The sequence below is a fragment of the Rattus rattus genome, chromosome 7 (genome assembly GCF_011064425.1).
Source record: "Rattus rattus isolate New Zealand chromosome 7, Rrattus_CSIRO_v1, whole genome shotgun sequence".
Lineage (NCBI taxonomy): Eukaryota > Metazoa > Chordata > Mammalia > Rodentia > Muridae > Rattus > Rattus rattus.
The window spans coordinates 19,130,111-19,148,360 of NC_046160.1; the positions used below are offsets into that span (position 1 = coordinate 19,130,111).

An 18,250-nucleotide genomic window follows, 5' to 3' on the forward strand; every position below is an offset into this window, starting at 1 on the left:
CCCTTAACACTTTCAATATTCTTTCTTTGTTTTGTGCATTTGGTATTTTAATTATAATGTGACGAGAGGAATTTCTTTTCTGGTCCCATTTGTTTGGAGGTCCGTAGGCCTCATGTTCATGGGTATCTCTTTCTTTAGGATAGGGAAGTTTTTTTTTTTTTTTTGTTTTTGTTTTTGTTTTTAAATTTTGTTGAAGATGTTTGCTGGCCTTTTGAGTTGAGGATCTTCACTCTCTCCTATATCTGTTATTCTTAGGTTTGTTCTTTTCATTGTGTCCTGGATTTCTTGAATGTTTTGAGTTAGGAGCTTTTTGCTTTTTGTATTTTCCTTGACTGTTGTGTCAATGTCTTCTATGGTATCTTCGACACCTGAGATTCTCTCTGCTATCTTTTGTATTCTGTTGGTGATGCTTGCATCTGTGACTCCTGCTCTCTTTCCTAGATTTTCCATTTCCAGGATTGTCTCCCTTTGTGTTTTCTTTAATATTTCTATTTCCATTTTTAAATCCTAAATGGTTTTGTTCAATTCCTTCACCTGTTTGATTGCGTTTTCCTGTATTTCTTTAAGTGCTTTGTGTGTTTCCTCTTTGAGGGCTTCTACTTGTTTACCTGTGTTCTCCTGTTTTCCTTTAAGGGAGTTATTTATATTATTCTTAAAGTCCTCTATCATCTTCACAAGATGAGAATTTAGATCTGAATCTTGCTTTTCAGGTGTGCTGGGGTATCTAGGGCTTGCTGTGGTGGCAAAACTGGGTTCGGATGTTGCCAAATAGTATTGTTTTCTGTTGTTTATGTTTTTATGCTTCCCTCTCACCATCTGGTTATCTCTGGTGTTAACTGGTCTCTCTATCTCTCACTGGAGCCTGTCCCTCCTGTGATCCTGTAATTCTGTGAGCCTGTGATTTTGTGATCCTATAATTCTGTGAGTCTCTGATCTTGTGATCATGTAATTCTGTGAGCCTGTGATCCTGTGATCCTGTGATCCTGGATGTGCTCTGCTCCCAGCACAGGTGCAAATAGGAAGGAGCATGGGTCTATTGAACAGATTCTTATCAGAGAAAGGAAATTGATTCTGTAATCTCACTGAGGCTATATGACATTTCTTAGGTAAAGGCAAAGGTGTGAAGGTTTTGAATTCCCCAGACAAGGTCAGAGAAGGAGAATCCTTGCCAATGAAGCATGTCCCTGATTAAGTGCCAAGCTCCAGAAGGCTATCTGGTCCATGCTAAACTTTAATCAGCTGAGTTTTCCCACAGGCAGCCTTAACTAGACTCAGTGGGCCTCACTAAGAGTGGAGAGGGCAGGCAGAAAGTAGGAGGATGGCTTGTTGGGATGAAGGGGTTCAGCAGGAGTGGGAAGGGTTAAGAAGTATATAGATATATGAAATTGTCAAAGAATAGATAAAATATTAAAAATGTTATTGTAACTGCCACAGTCAGAAGGGAACCTTGTCTCCCAGAAAGAGAGTTATAACTTGTCAGACCACCTCTATGGATGAGACAGAAGCCCAAGCAATTCGGATCAGGGGTGGGCAGGACCACACCATTTAGACCCTAATATCAGGACTCAGGCACTGGAAGGGCCACTGTATCTCTGTCTCTTTTCTCAATGTGGCTACATTGATAGGTCTCCATTTCCTTTGACTATTAATCTGAATGTTTGTTTGCTTTTGAGACTGGGTTTCTTTGTATAGCCTCGGCCATCCTAAAACTCACTATGTAGACTAGGCTGGCTTGAACTCAGAGATCGCCTGCCTCTGCCTCCTGAGTGCCAGGGTTAAAGGTGTGTGCCACCATGCCGCTGCTTAATGTGGCTGTTCTATTTGGCTTCTCGAGGGTGGCTGAGTTGACATATTGGGTACAGGTCAACAACAAGAGGATGTGTCTTGCTGCAGATCTGCCAGTGGCTGTTTTCTGAAGTAGCTGATGAAAGACAAAACCAATCCTATCTAACCTGGAACATGGAAAAGGGGTTTCTTAGTTGGAAAAGGGTCCTCCCAGGACTGTGCTGCCTACTACCATGTGCATGTGCAAGACACTGGGGGAAGCACATAAGGAAATGATCGAGAAACATACAGCACATACTTCTGTGAATAGCCTTGTAGGTGCATGGATGGCTCTACTAGAGAGAAATTAAGGTGAAGGCAGAGCTTTGTTTCTCTCCGCTCCCTCCTCCTCCCTTCCTACTGCCCTCTCCGTTATACACTAAGATTTGAAGTAAACACCTGTTAACTCATAATTGTCTTAGAACTTCCCCATCTGCAACTTCCCAAAAGCTGATGGTTCAACAATTCACTTTGTTCAACACAAGGCACCATAAAAAAGGAACAAGCACACCACATGTGGCACATAGAGGGAAAAAATGGGGGGAAGACAAAAAGCAGATGAAGAGTCTTACCCAAGAAAAATGTTACCATTTAAATGTTAACCAGATGAAAAGATAGTGGCTCAACTTATCACATGACTTAAAAAAATTCCACTCACAATAATGAGGAAAATACAAGAATATTAAGAAATTTTATATGATTTAATAAATTTTATAAGATGACAAAATTGATAATAGCAGAAGGAATAGAAGATAGCTGGTATTGCAAATATAGTGATTCCTCAATCTTTCATATATGTATATATATAAAATTGTTGCTAATATTACTATTATCACTACTATTACTAGTATTGCTTTACATACCCTAGGCATGAAACAGCTTTTCCCACTAAGCCTGGCACCAAGCAAGGATGAACAAAGAACTGTCATCTGCTGCCCGAGACTGATACAAGAATATGATCACCAGCACGGTATCTCTTTGCCCATTGCCAGAAGTTGATTCCCTAATCTTTTTACCTAATTACCATGAGATTTATTTAGGGGGCAAGAGATAAAAAAAAGCGATATTTAAATCCAGTAGAAGCAGTCTACATGAAGGCATATGCATCAGGTGCTACTTCTATGTAATATGCCACATATATATATCTAATACATAGATATAATATATAGTTTGAAGCTTCAATACTCGTTTATTGTTTATCATGAAGGAGTGAGTCGATAGGGCCACTGTGCAGATCTGGGTAGACTTTGTCATGGTCCTGTGGTCAGCTGAATAGTTGGTTGTAGGACAGATTATTGAGCATGGTCTTGGTTGGAGTTACTCTATTAAGCCGATTTGATTCCTCCAGCAGGCTAGCCAGGCAGGCTGGATAGTTTTATGTCAACTCGACACAAGTTAAAGTATCTGAGAGGAGAGAGCCTCAGGTAAGAAAAGCCTCCATAAGGTTAGGCTGTAGGCAAGCTTCTAGGGCATTTTCTTTATCAGTGATTGATATGGGAGGGCTCAGCCCATTGTGAGTGGTGCCATCCCTGGACTGCAGGTCCTGGGTTCTCTAAGAAAGCAGGTGAGCAAGTTAGTAAGCAGCACTCCTCCACGGCTTCTGCATCAGCTCCTGCCTCCAGGATCCTGCCCTGCTAGAGTTCCTGTCCTCACTGCTTTTGATGATGAACTGTGATATGGAACTGTCAGTGAAATAAACCCTCTTTCCCAAGTTGCTTTTGGTCACAGTGTTTCATCATAGCAATAGAAACCCTAACTAAGACACCTGATCATGGTTTTGCTTTAGTTTATTTTGGGACAGGGTTTTTCTATGTAGTCCTGACTGTACTGGAATTTGCTATGCAGACCAGGCTGGCCTTGAACTTATGGAGATCCTCCTGCCTCTGCTTCCTGAGTGGTGGGATTAAAGGCATGTGCCTCCGGACCTGTCCTCTTTTTCTTTTTTAAAAATAATTTTTTATTTATTTTGTTTCTTATGTGAATGATAATTTTGCTTGTATGTATGTTTGTGCACCATGTGTAAGCTTGGTGTCAGGGGAGACCAGAAGAGGGAGCCCATTGGAGTTTCATGGTTTTGAGCTGCTATGTGGGTGCTGAGAATCAAATCCAGGTCTTCTGGAAGGGCAGCTAGTGCTCTTAACCACTGCACCGTCTCTCCGGCCCACTGATCATGTTCTTAAAACAAACGAAGTAATTGAGAGACTCGAGAAACACCAGAATAATGCTAACATTTTACTATTTATTTATTTTTAATGAAAATTATTTTATTACTTTGTGTGTGTGTGTGTGTGTGTGTGTGTGTGTGTGTGTGTATGTTTTGCCTACATGTACATCTGTGCCCTATGTGTATGCAGTGTCCCTTGTTATGTGGAAGGAATTTGACAGTCCCAGGTCCAGGGACAGGACTGTAGAGAAAATGGGAAGCATTCAATTAGTTTGCCATAATATAAAAATAAACACTAGCCAACTATAGCAGAAATCTACATGATCTACAAAAATTTGGTGGTGGGCAAAGCCAAGGGAAGGAAGGTAAGAGGAAATGGAACTTGGAGAGAGATTAAAAATGTTATTTTTTTTCCTCTGTACAAGGACCAAAGAGGACTCGCTTGATTTAGAAAGTAGTAAACAAATAAATCTCTCCTAAACTTAACCAGATGAAGAAAATGTATAAGAATGCCCTTATATGCTGCTTCTCCTCTTCCTCCTCCTCCTCCTTCTCCTCTTCCCCCTCCTCCTCTTCTTCTCCCTCATCCTCCTCCTCCACCTCTTCCTCCTCCTCCTCCTTTTCTCCCTCCTTCTCTCCCCTCTTCTTTGGTTTCTTGAGACAGTTGTGTGTGTGTGTGTGTGTGTGTGTGGTTCTGGGTGTCTTGGAACTTGCTTTGTAGACCAGGCTGGCCTTGAACTCACAGAGATCCACCTACCTCTGCCTTCTGCACACTGGAACTGTAGGCATTCACCATCACACCTGGTATGGAACTTTTCTTCTTTGGGAGCAAAGGAATAAAAACTGCCTTAGGAGACTCAAGGACATCAGAGCATCTGCCTGCTCTATCGCCATCCCACAAATAACCCTGCTGCCCCATGAGATAAAACTGATTTTCCCTGTGAGAACCCACAGCCCAGTAAGATTTACAGACACTTTGAGAACTTAATTATGGGCTGGAGCAAAGGCTCAGTGGTTAAGAGCACTTACCGTTCCTACAGAGGACTCGAGTTCAGTTCCCAGCATGGCTGCCTGTAACACCATTTCCAGAAGCTTCAAACCCTCCTCTGGTCTCCAAGGGTTTCTACACACACAGAGTGGGCAGCTCATCCAGGTACATTTAAAAAGAACTTCAATTCTCGGTCATGTTTTCTACGTTCTATTTACTAAAGCAGAGAAGCATAGACAAAATCCCCCAGCAGGAATTCATTTTAGTGTCGCAGGCACTGCCTTTCCTGGTCGCATTTGTTCTCTAGTGTAATTTGGGCTATCTCTGTCCCACCCCTGCAGCTAGCAACAGGACAATGTAGGAAATGACAGCCATATGCTTTTGGGTGACTTGAGAACATAACATCAAGAAATGAAAACAAGTGTTTTCTTAGTCATGGCCAATTCTCTAGCTGTAAGGTTCTAGCCACCTGTTTCTCTATCTCCTGCTCTCTCCATTCCCGCCTTTTGCTACCCATAGCCTTCATCATGGATCAATGGGGACTAAACTGCTGCCAAGTTTTCTGGATTTACTATATGTTTGACATTCAAACATCCCTTCTTAAGAATGATGCGGAGGGCAATGACTGTATCTCCCATGTGGGTTCTTATGTTGGCTAGGCACTGACCAACATGCTTCACTTGTTTAAGTGCTTTTAATTCTAGCAAACCATGATTTGGGAAATATTTATTAAGTGATCAACTTGATAAATAAGTAGTGGTTGGATGGCTAATCCAAAAGCCTTATAGTCAATAGAGCCGGGACACACATGCAAAACAAGGACTTTAAAAACTTTGTCTTTTCCTAAAGGATACTTTAAATCTGGGACAAAAAGAATTAAAAACATTTCGTGACCAGGTTGCGGGGCTGGAAAGATGGCTTAGCTGGAAACATACACAAGGACATGAGTTAAATGCTCAGAACTCACATTTCTAAAAGCCGGGTTGGGCCTCTGACCTACCCACGGACAGCATGGCACACACACACACACACACACACACACACACACACACACACACACACTGCACACGGACCGCACACGCACACGCACACGCACACACACACACACACACACACACACACACACACACACACACACATGGTTTTCAATGGTATCCCAAACTCAGCTGTTGAACGGGATATTTGGGTCATCTGCTGTGGTAGACATCGATCCTTCTATTATGTGAGGAGGTTTGGCGGTCCTGGAAGAGACTGGGTAATTTGAGTGGTACAAAGGCCGGTTGGAGCCTCTACAGGGACTATAGCAACATTTGGTTCGCCTGTATAGCAGTTGCAGAGAGAGACTGTATATACAAATACTCAATGGCCAGAGCATATGGAACATAGAACTGTGGCCCCTGACCTTCAGCAGCCCAGGACACTAGCCCGTTATCCATCGGGGCTGGTCTGGGGAGGCGGTCAAACAGAAACCCCTGCAACAACTGGCTTTGAGGTGACCAGAACCTCGGTGAATAATCACAGCACCCTTATTTCTGTGCTACTTACAACTTAATGACTAGCTAGAGAAAGTTAGACATGCATTTCTAACAAGTCACACAGATCCACGGCCCGTGAGCCTGCTGGCCACTTCCCCTCCCAAACAGCTTCTAACCATACAGTTTTTGCTTCCCTGCAGGAATGCACGCGGCGGTGATGGTCTCCCTTGCTGTAACGAACCATGAGAAGGCGGGCTTTACCTGTTTCCGTTTCTTTGCTTCTAACTTATTTCCATAGCAACGTGTAGGTCTGAATTCACTCCTGACTGGAAAGGTTCTCTAATGTCACACCATTCCTCACAGTCATCTTGTAGGTTCTGTCAAGCGATGTGCATTAAGGTTAAAGGCCAGCACTCACTACTATTTTATCAGATATTTTCAGCTGAAGGCTATGGGGGTGGGGGCACCACTCTATTTCTACAATCAAAAATGTGGTGCTTTGTCATGGTTCTCAACCTGTGGGTCCCGACCACGGTCAGCTATCAGACATCCTGTGTGTCAGATATTTGTATTACAATTCATAATAATAGCAAAATTATAGTTATGAAGTAGTGACGAAATAATTTTATGGTTGGGGGTGGGTCACTGCATGAAGAACCGTATTAAAGGCTCTCCTCATAGGAAGGTTGAGATCAACAGGGAGAACTTTCCTCTTCTTAGTGACCTGTCACGTCTCAGTTGGCCAGGAGGCTTCCTAGCCTGAAGAGTAATGTGACCATTCTGCTTGGCTTCAGTCAATTTTAAGTTATACTTCTGTGTCTGGGGGGGGGGAAGTCCAATTTCCCCGAAGCAGAGAATACAATAAGTACTCAGAAATAAACTTAGCAAGCCATGTACAAGCCTCATAAAAGGAAAAGTTTTCAGTGCAAGCGAGGGGCGTAAAGGAAAGCTTGCAGAAACGGAAAGGCATATTTTGTTCTTGGACGTAAAGGCTCAGTTTCACAGAGATATAAATTTTGTAAATTAATCTATAAATTTAATGTAACTTCCATGGGAATGCCAAAAGGGCTTTTTAAAACCAGACACACTCATCCCGCTGTCTAGATGGGGAGGGAGACAGAACAAATCTGAAAGTTTGTAAAGTGCCTTTCCTATTGGAGGGGCAGTGGGCCACACTGGAGTCAGCTTTTCCTCCGTCTACATGGAAACCATTGGACTTGTTATTCTTTATTTTCTGTAGCTTTGAATAAAATGTCTCAAAGACCCTGGAAGGTCGAGACAAACTTATGGTCGAGGTGCCTATCATCTACAAGAAAACCAATTTTCCCCTCCTCCACTTCTAAACGTTTGTGATTTTTTTCCCTACATTTTCTTCCCACCTTCAGGTAGCGATCATAACACCCAAGCCAAGGAAGTAACAATGAAGGCTGAAGACAAATTTAGGTTACAACTCCAGCCTGGCTCGTTAAATTTGTTTTGATTATTTATTACAGGTAAAGCAAGAGTGGTGATTTCTGTAAAAGTCTCCTTAAGTTTGCCCTGTGAAGTCAGGGGCCATATAATATCGAAGGGTTGCAAGATTAATTTCTAGTTGTTTTCAAAATTATTTATTTAAAGATATTTCCTTTTCTTTTTATTTTATGCGAAGGAGTGCTTTCCCTGTGTTCATGCTTGTGTACTAAGTGCATTCAGTGCCTGCAGGGGGCCAGAAGAGGGCATCTGATCCCCAGGAATCGGAGTTAATAGATGTTGTGAACAACCGTATGGGCGCTTAGAGTAGACCTGGGCTTCTCCAGAAGAACAGCCAGCGCTCTTAACTGCTGAGCCATGTCTGCAGCCGAGCCACGTCTCCAGCCCTCGTAGATTTTTTTTAAAAAAGGAGTCTCAAATTAGACATATGTTATTTAAAATAACCTTAGAGGAAAATAATAAACTAAAAAAATAAGAGAAGAAAATAAAAACAATAAAAAGTGGAAAAATTTCCTTCATATTTATTATATGGAAGCAACTATTTTAAAATAGTTTCACTAAAATATATTTCACTCCCTTAATATATGTTTGTATTTATAAACAAGTTTAATTGGATTTACCCTACATAGGGGATCATGCTCATCCCAGAAGCTATAGACTTTTCATTTGTTTATAGAAGATTTTTATTTAATAAAAAGTCCAGTGCCAGACTCTTTTTTAAAATAAAATGTCCAATGTGGGTACCTCCTTCTTTTGTTTCTCAGGGGTGTTTTGGAGACCCCCCAAAATAATATAGGCTATTGCTGTTATTCTTGGTTGCCCCCGAGAGCTTGATGGTAAAATCCTACTGTTGAACACACACACTTCGGTCACAGGAGCAGTCAAGCTGGTAACTGACTGGGAAGTTCCTCTCTGCTGGCCACACTTCACAGTACCAAAAAGTACTCTTCAGGCTGCTGGGGGCGGGGGAGCCATTGGCTGTCCCACCCAGCTGAACCTGTGAGCTACAGTAATGAGCAGCTTGGTAAGATATGCCCTTGAGAGCAATAGTGGCATGACTTTCATATGAGTAACCAACCATTTCTGATGGATTCAAGGCCTGATCTGCAGGAGGAAATACATACCTGGGACTGTAAATGGTGGCCAGGAATCGATTTCTGGGGAGCTCTTAGGCCTCGGGGGTGAACCTATTGCTACCATTTTGCTAAACGCAGCACAATCAAACTGTTTTCTAATTTCGCTCTCTCTCTCTCTCTCTCTCTCTCTCTCTCTCTCTCTCTCTCTCTCTCTCTCTCTCCATAGATTAGTGCAGCTCTCGGATTTCATCAGTGGATGGTAGTTAACACAGAAACTGACAAGTGATCCAAATGCCAAGACTAAATGTTGGGCTTAGTTATAAAGGCAACTTTTATGTCACACCCTTCCTTCGAGGTTTTGGGGACCTTCCCAGTAGGGAGGAAGAAAGGTTATAAGAACCACATGGTGGAGGGCAGAGCCTGGGTGTTCTGTGGATATGATAAGACTACTGTACTCAGCCGCTGTGCTTGCTTGCATAAGACCCACACAAGATCAAGCCATTCAACCTTCCAGCACGGAAGGGAGCCAGGTTCATAAAGCTCTACCCTCAGCTGAGGAGCCACTGACAGTTCATGGTGCCCGGGGAGGGAGAGTCAGTTTTCCTTTGTGGGTGACCTCTGACAGGTCAACAGTGCCACAGTTGACTATATATTCATGCATATATGGGTAGTACAAATGGGACTCAGTACGTTATTTTTACAAAGTGGAGATGAAGTTGGGGGTGGGTGAGGAGGGAGGATCTGGGAGGATTTGGGTGTAATATGATCAAAATGCATTGTATTCATGTATATAATTCTTAAAGGACTAGTAAAAATATTATTATTACACGTAGTGTGTGTGTGTGTGTGTGTGTGTGTGTGTGTGTGTGCTTATCCTTGGATTTTAAGCAAGTCCTTCTCCAAAGTCTTGGGCTAACAGAAGGCTAAGTGCATGAGTGTTCTCCGAAGAGCAGTAAGAGAGCTATTCCTGCCAGTATACTCCAGATAAAGGCCAGCAACTGAGTTCACAACCCGCTCATTCCTGATGCCTGACAAAGCAGGCCTGACTTATGTAGGATGCCGGGGCTGTGGGAGAAATGAATAAATGTTGATTTATTTGAAGCCCCATTCTAAGTCTGTTTATAATACTATTTTTATGAGTGAGTTCAAAACAAGAGCTTTCCATAATGTACACACACACATGTGCTTTCCATAGTATACCTACATATCTGTTTTCCATAGTATACACACACATAAAAAATTTACAGAGTGGAGGATGTGAACTGGACAAATATAGGATATAGTAATATGAGAGTATTTATTCTATGGTTAATTATCATCTATCTATCATCTATGTATCAACTTGTCAATATATCTATATGTTTAGTTGTGTATTTGTATATCAATTGGCTATGTGTGGATGTCTGTCCATCTGTCTGTCTGTTACTCTATTGGCCTGTCTGTCTGTCTGTGTGTGTACTGGCTGGTTTTGTGTATTAACTTGACACAAGCTGGAGTCATCAGCTTGTGCAGGAGCCTCAGTTGAGGAAATGCCCCCATGAGATCCAGCTGTAAGGCAGTTTCTCAATTAGTGATCCAGTGGGGAGGACCCAGCCCACAACGGGTGGTGCCATCCCTGGGATAATGATCCTGGGTTCTATAAGAAAGCAGGAGCAAGCCCTGTGAAGCAAGCTGGTAAGCAGCACTCCTTCATGGCCTCTACATCAGCTCCTGCCTCCAGGTTCCTGCCCTCTTTGAGTTCCTGTCCTGACTTCCTTCAGTGATGAACAGTAATGTGGAGGTGTAAGCCAAATGAACCCTTTTTCCTTAACTTGCTTTTGGGACATGGTGTTTTGTCACAGCAATAAAAACCCTAAAACATATGCTTGTATTTGTGGGCATACATACCTATATTCATCTCCAAAATAACATTAAAAGCTGTCACTATTATCTCAATTTTATAACCGAGAGCATAGAGTTAGAGAAACTTGGTAATTTGACGAGGTCATCCAGAGTTAGGATGCAAACCCAAACGTGTCCATTCTATTTATTTGCTTGCTTTTTTGAGACAGGATCTCGCTCTATAGCTCTGGCTTTTCTGGAGTTCACTATATAAGCCAGGCTGGGTTTGAAATTACAGAGATCTGTCTGCTTCTGCCTCCCAGGTGCTAGGATTAATGGCGGGTACCACAACGTCTGACCTCCATTCTAAATCCCAGGAATTTTACCTTCATGCAGTGCTGAGAGTTCAGTAGACTAAGACTAAGTAACCCGTTCTGAAACAGGAACTCTCCTAGAAGATTCAAGGTTAAAAAAAAATGTAACCATCTTAGGGCTGTAGTCAAGTATTGCTACTTCTAGTGAGCCTTCTAAACTATGTTGCAAGTGAATTGCAAAAGACTTCCTCAAGTTTGTGGGAGAAAAGACAGTGTGCCTCCAACCTGGATTCTGACCTGCTTCTTTTTGAGAGGGAAAGACGATTGATTTACATTTGGCACCTGCCACCCCACACTGATGCAGTATCCTAGATGTATATTACCTGTTAGATGTATATTACCTGTTACCTGAAGCAGAAGCAGCTAAAATCCCCTTGGCTGAGGATGTTGTAGGAGGACTGTGAAACTCCTGCATGTGTTGATCTTAAACCTTCCATTTGCTTCTGGAGGACTTTAGAGATGGGGAGTGTTTGTACCTGGGTGTAAAGCGGACAGAGGGCAGGGGCCACCAGATCACAGCTGCCCCTCACTCAGCTGTATGGTTCTGGGCAAAGCCCTCAGCTTTTCCCAACCTCAGTGTTACCTGTAAAATGGGGTTGTGGCATAGGTACACTAATTTCATGCCTCTTCAGCGGGCTTATAGTAAGGTGAGATGTAATTGCCAGTTCGAGAGATTGGTTAACAAGCAAGACCTTTAGTGTTGTTGGTGATGTGTGTGTGTATGTGTGCGTGCATTCTGTGTGCGTGTCAGGCCTCTTCCTCTATCACTCTCTGTCTTTTCCACTGGAGACAGAATCTCTCTGAACCTGTGCTCACCGTTCGCCTAGGCTGGATGGCAAAGGAGCTCTGGGGGAGTCACCTGTCTCCAGCTGGTGGTGCTGGGGTCACAGCCATATGCAGCCATGGTTGGCTTTTTAATGTGTGTGTGCGTGATGAGGATTTGACTCGGATCCTCATGCTTGCAGTGCTAGCCTTTATACAGTGAGCTATTTCCCCAGCATCTTGGTGCTTTAAAGGTCTTAGGAGGCAGCATCCTAACAGTCTATCAGACACCATCTCCTAAATTTCCTCCATCTCATCTATCTGTGGCAGCGCACACACACACACACACACACACACACACACACACACACACACACACAGTGACCCTTCCACTCCACTGAGCCCCTGCTTGCCCATCACTCAATCATACCACTCTTGAGCCGAAATCTATCAGGGGAAACACTCACAGCAGTTGAGAGCTCTGGTGGGGATAGTCCCATTTTTGGTAAGATATTGGTAGGATATTTGAGAATGAGTTCTGAAAGCCATTACTTTTCCCTAAATGGAGTTTTTTCCTGGAAGGCCATAAAATAGAAGAGATTAAATTTTTACTAGGTTGATCAGGTTACACACATCCCCTGGCCTGATACATCACAAACAAGAAAATAATAAAAGCCATTTTATACGGAGTCGCTTCGCCAGGAGTGTCTCTGACAGATCATAAAGCACTAGGACATGACAAGTAAAAGATTGGAATCATCTGTGCCTATAAACCCGCTCGCGCTCACAGCTGGTGCATCAGGGATGGAGAAAGCTTGAGAGACCGAGGAGTTGAATAGGCCTTGGGAACCGGTAAGAATTGTCTCAAGGCCCCAGGCTCTCTCTCAGATGGACTCCACCAGAGTCTCCTACCAAGAGAAATTCTGGTCTTACGTTTACTCTGACCAGCAGCTTGAGAATCCATCTGTAGGCTGACACCAAGGGCTTCAAAAAGACTGGGGAGTCACATCCCATCCAGAGCCCTGAAATACAATCATTGAGAAGTGGAGGATAAAGAAGAACATTATTAATAAGAATGATAAGCTCCTTTGGAAGAACAAAAACATCTGCGAGACTATTTCAGATGGCACTTAAGGTCCTTGGCTCTTACTCACAGTCCCTCTCCTGTGACTGAGCGGAGAACTGGGACAGGGAGACATCCCGCATCTACGGCTCTGACACTCTGTGTATATATCATCACAGTATTACCTCTGACTTGTCCTTACTGTCTAGACTGCAGTGTACATTTAGTGAGTACCTGATATGTTGTGCTTCGGACAGTGTTCACTGTTGTGAATTAGGCCTGACCAGGCTCATCAATTCCTCTAGGGTGAGATGGGAATGTAACTCATATTATGTGACCTCTACATGATAGAGTCATAGATTTCTCATCAAAATCCCAAAGTCAAATGCAAAAGGATGTCGATGGAAATCTGTCACCTTGTCGCCATGTTTATGGCATCTTCCCGTGACTGCTCAGTGGGAAACCCAGAGTCACCTTGTGTTCCCTTTCTCTGGCTCTCACATTCCATTAGGGTGAGGCTCACGTTCGAAACCTGCTTCATATTCCTCCGTCAGTCCCTCAAGCCACTGCCATCTGCACCACCTGTGCATTGACCCACGCAAGCCCTTTGCCTATAAGTATTAATATTTGTTTCCCGAATCCATGTTCTCAGTTACTTCCTTCTTCCTCTGTTAGTTTTATGCAAACCCTAGATATTAAACATCTCTTCCCACTACCATGCTATGTGCATATGTGTGCAGATAGTGTGGTTTATATAACAGCTAAGTATGTAGTATATAGGTACATACATACATACATACATACATACATACATACTTGCGTGTATTGGTACTTATTCTCTGCCCTTTGACCAGTTGTGAGTTCCTATATGAACCACCAATTTATTCCACAGAGGAATCTCCATAGTGAGGCTTGGGAGCTGCATTATTCTATGGGTGGACCAATACGAATTTAGAGGTCAATTTGGTAACATAGTTCATTAACAGAATAATGGAAGCAGGTTCACTCCTGGGGCCTATCTATGAGCTCTCCAACCATGGATTCTTGACTAGATTTAGAGTACCAGGTATTTTATTTTTCTTGTGAGTGGGACTTGAATTCTATCTGAGAGTGGTTTGTTAGCTCCCTGGCATGGGTACCACAGCTGCACCCATGGGCGTACCTTGCCATGCTGGTCATTGTTGCAGCTCACAGGGCTCAGAGCTGGGTAAGACTGTTGATAACCGACCCCCACCCACCGAGGAAGCCTACATAGCGCCTCTGGCACTGCTGAAAGCTAAGCTAAGCTAGCAGTGAGAAGCTTACCAGGCCAGTACCAGTTTGAATTCTCCATGTCCTATGACCAATATGTGTGGTGGCAATGGGCTTCGCCATCATGTCCTGGTGGATAATCAAAAGCCAATGGTGACATCCTGTAACATTTGAAGGTTTCCAGGATACCTCCATTCAACAACCTGAGGGGAAGTATCAGATGCTCTACAACAGGCAGTTGTGAGCCATCATGTGGGTACCAGGAGTCCAGGCCCTATGAAAGAACAGCAAGCACTCCTAACTACTGAGCTATCTCTCCAACCCCACGGAAGATTTGTTAAACACTGTGATGACATGGACTTTACTGTCTGTTTCTTAAATTAGAAAAGGGATATAATAGAGGCTTGGAAGGAAGACATGGTCAAGTATTTCTTACTATATTATTTTTGCATGTGCATGTGTGTATGGTGTGTATGTGTGTATACGTACATAGGTATGTTCACCTATGTGTGAGTGTATGTGGGACATATATGTACATCCATATGTGTGTGAATGTGTGTGTGTGTGTGTGTGTGTGTGTATGTGAGAGAGAGAGAGAGGGGGGGGGAGAGAGAGATTGTATTGGCTGTTGTTATGGGTTTGTGGGAGAGGCAGACAGAAATTTAGTTTAGTCAAAGGCTACAAAGTTTAAGTTATAGCAGATGAAAGTTATAATAGAAATCTTCTCTATATCTATCTCTATCTATGTCATCTATATCGAGCTATATCTTTTTCACAGGACCTGCAGTAAATAATACTGTATTGTATGTTTTTTTTTTACTATACATTATTTTATTACAAATAAAAAAAATGCAATATCCTAAAAAAATTCCTTTTACTGGTAATACAAATTCCTATGAAGGTTTTTTTTTTTTTTGCTACCATAAGAAATTAAAGAAAACCATTAAATATTTAGAAACATTCAACATCAAAAGCTTTAAATGTAACTGTAGGTTGTAGCCCCTGAAAAAGCTACAAACTCTTTTTCAAAAGTATTTTCTCTACAAAGAATCTCGTCAGCTATACAGAAATCGGTACAGTTTTTATACTGAGGCTGATGTTGAGGTGCATTTGAATTTCACATTCTTAGCAAAATAATTGCCTGAGCACACATACTCCACACTTTAGGACAGCCACTTCCTCTTCCTCCCCTTCTTCCTCCTCCTCTTCCTCCCCCTCCCCCTCCTCCCCTTCCCCCCCCCTCCTCCTTCCCTCCCCCCCCTCCTCTTCTGGTTCATTCTTCTTCTTTGAGCCTGTTGGCCTACCAGGACCCTTCTTTCCTACTTCACCTTTGCCCTTGGCACGGTACGCAGCGATATCCTTTTCATACTTCTCCTATAGTTTAGCTGCCTTCTGCTCATACAGTTGTTTATCTTTGGTAGATTGCTCAGATCACATCTCACCCAATTTCTTTGCAGTATCTCCAATAGACGGCCGGGGTGTTCACTTTTGGTCTTTGGGCGATGTTCCGAGTAAAACAGGAAGAAGGCAGACGGTGGTCTCTTGGGAGCATTTGATCTTTTTTCTTTCTTTTCTTACCACCTTTGGGAGGAACATAGTTCTTCATCTCCTTGTCATAACGAGCATTGTCGCTCTTGGCCAAATCTTCGAACTTGGACTTTTCCTTGGCAGACATGGTCTTCCACCTCTCGGAACCCTGCTTCGAGAACTCGGCGAAGTTGACCGATGAGCGGGATGCTTCTTCTTATGCTCCTCCCGGTCTGCACGAAGAAGGCTATGAGGACATTTTGCTTCGCGGCTTATTGGGGTCCCCCTTGCCCACGATGACAGTGCAGCGTCTCCCTGGCAGAGCTCTTCCCTCAGACCTCCACAGAGAGACTTCCTTCCCCAAGCTCCGGCGGGAACTGGTTTATCCCTAACACAATCCCCAGTCTCTTGTTTTGCAGAATTCTCCACGCTGCGACAACTTGACGAGACCAGTCGCAGGCCACACCTCCTCCCTATATAGTGTGTTTTAAGATTTCTAAGAGAACAACTTATGTTTACATTACAGAAATAAAATAAACTAATATGGCGGAAAGACTCCTTAGGAGGGGAAGATATGTTTGTGGCATAAATTGTGATGCGAGTCTGTATATAAATCTGAATTCATCAAGTTGGATTCCTTAATTAAGTACATCTTTTACTATATCAGCCGCAACTCAACCAAGCCACAAGGAAATGGAGTTATTCACTCAGGTAATGGGGCTTGTCTTCTTGTGCAATGTGCTAATGAAAATGTCCCCCAAACTGCTGAGACATGGTCTTTTTAAGCTTGTTCTCATGGGAAATGCGGTTAGTGGCTGCTGAAGCAGCCGTTCCCTGTCTACTTATGCAGAACGTGCTGTGTTCTGCAAATGCCTGTCAGGTGTCTCGTTGGTGACTCACGCTACGTTACACTGACCGCGCCGTCATCTTGAAACTGGTTTCCTTTCTCTCCGATCGCTACCGTCCTGTTTTAGGGCCTCATCCTTTCTCACCTGAGTTCATCAGTCTGTTCTCGTAGCCTTGTTGCTGGGGCTGCATCTATGGTCAAACTGGTTTGTCTCATGCTCTTGCTTAGAATCCCCCAGCGGTTCCCTAGCACCCTTGAAATAAAGTTCAAGCCAGGTGGTGGTGGCACACCCTTTTGATCTCAGCACTCGAGAGGCAGAGGCAGGCGGATCTTTGTGAGTTCAAGGCCAGCCTGGTCTACAGAGTGCGTTTCAGAACAGCCAGGGCTACACAGAGAAAACTGTCTCAAAAAAAAAAAATTCAATAAGTAAAATAAAATAAAAAAGTAAATAAAAATTAGAAAGTTCAAGCCAATTATAAGGCCACGGAACCCTCTGACTCTTCCTTGTTTCCTGCCTCCTCCCCTCCCCCAGCTCACGTCATGTTCCCCTGCAGCTCTCCGCACTCACCATCTGTGTTCCTATTCGCAGAGTCCGTTGCTCCAACAACTTTGGTCTGAACCCTTCCAGTTTGCCAACTCTTCTCCCCCAACTCTGACTTACCCATCGGTTCCAGCTTAGTGCCAGCCTCTAGATTGTCTAGGAATCCAGGTTCGACTTGGCTCCTTCCTTAGCAGTCCGACTTACAGCAACTACCGCTTTGAAATGCTGGCTTTATGCTTCTTTCCTGCAACAGTTCACGAGGGCTTCTCATTGAGATGACCTCATGCATTAGAGTGTCATGTGGTGTGGCTGTGTGATGACAGTGGAGAGAACCCAAATCGAGAGATCAGATGCTTAGAAGCCTTCAGACGGCTATCTAGGGGACTTCCCAAGCCGCGACCTCCACAGATAATACATGTAATGTCCTTTGAAGTGACTCAACCAGTAGAGAACTATTGCTCAGTCTCTGTTTTACATGTTAGCTCCTCATTGCTTGTGGTATTTTGAAAGAAAATGACCCCTGTAGGTTCACCGGGAGTGGCACTATTAGGAAGTGTGGCCTTATTGGAGGAAGTGTCACTGGGGGTTGGGCTTTGAGGTCTCAGATGCTCGTCTAGTCTAATGTGACATTCACTCCCTGCTCTCTGCCCATCCAGATGTAGAACTCTTCAGCTCCCTTCTCCTGCACTGCGTCTGCCTGCACACAACCATGCTTCCTGTCATGATAATAATGGGCTAACCTTCTATAAGCCCATTATAAACTGTAAGCCAGTCCCCATTAAGTGTTCTCCTTTAAAAGAGTTGCTGTGGTCACGGTATCTATTCACAGCAATAAAATCCAAACTAAGACAGTTCTCATCAGAATTTGCCTTTGTTAGTTACTTCTCTATAGCTGTCAGAAAACGCCATGAGCAACTAAAGGAAGAAAAAGCTTGCTCAGGTTTACAGTTCCAGAGAATCAGAGTCCGTGAGAGCAGAGGCAGCAGGCAGCAGGCGGCGAGCAGCTGGCAGAGACAGGGGGCAGAAAGCCACATCTTGAACCACAGATGGAAAGCAGAGAGAGCTAA

At 43.5% G+C, this 18,250-nt stretch overlaps 1 pseudogene; it reads right to left on the reverse strand.

Moving 5' to 3' along the window:
* Positions 1–15,528: 15,528 nt before the first annotated feature.
* Positions 15,529–17,307, reverse strand: LOC116905622 (annotated as a pseudogene).
* Positions 17,308–18,250: the final 943 nt, after the last annotated feature.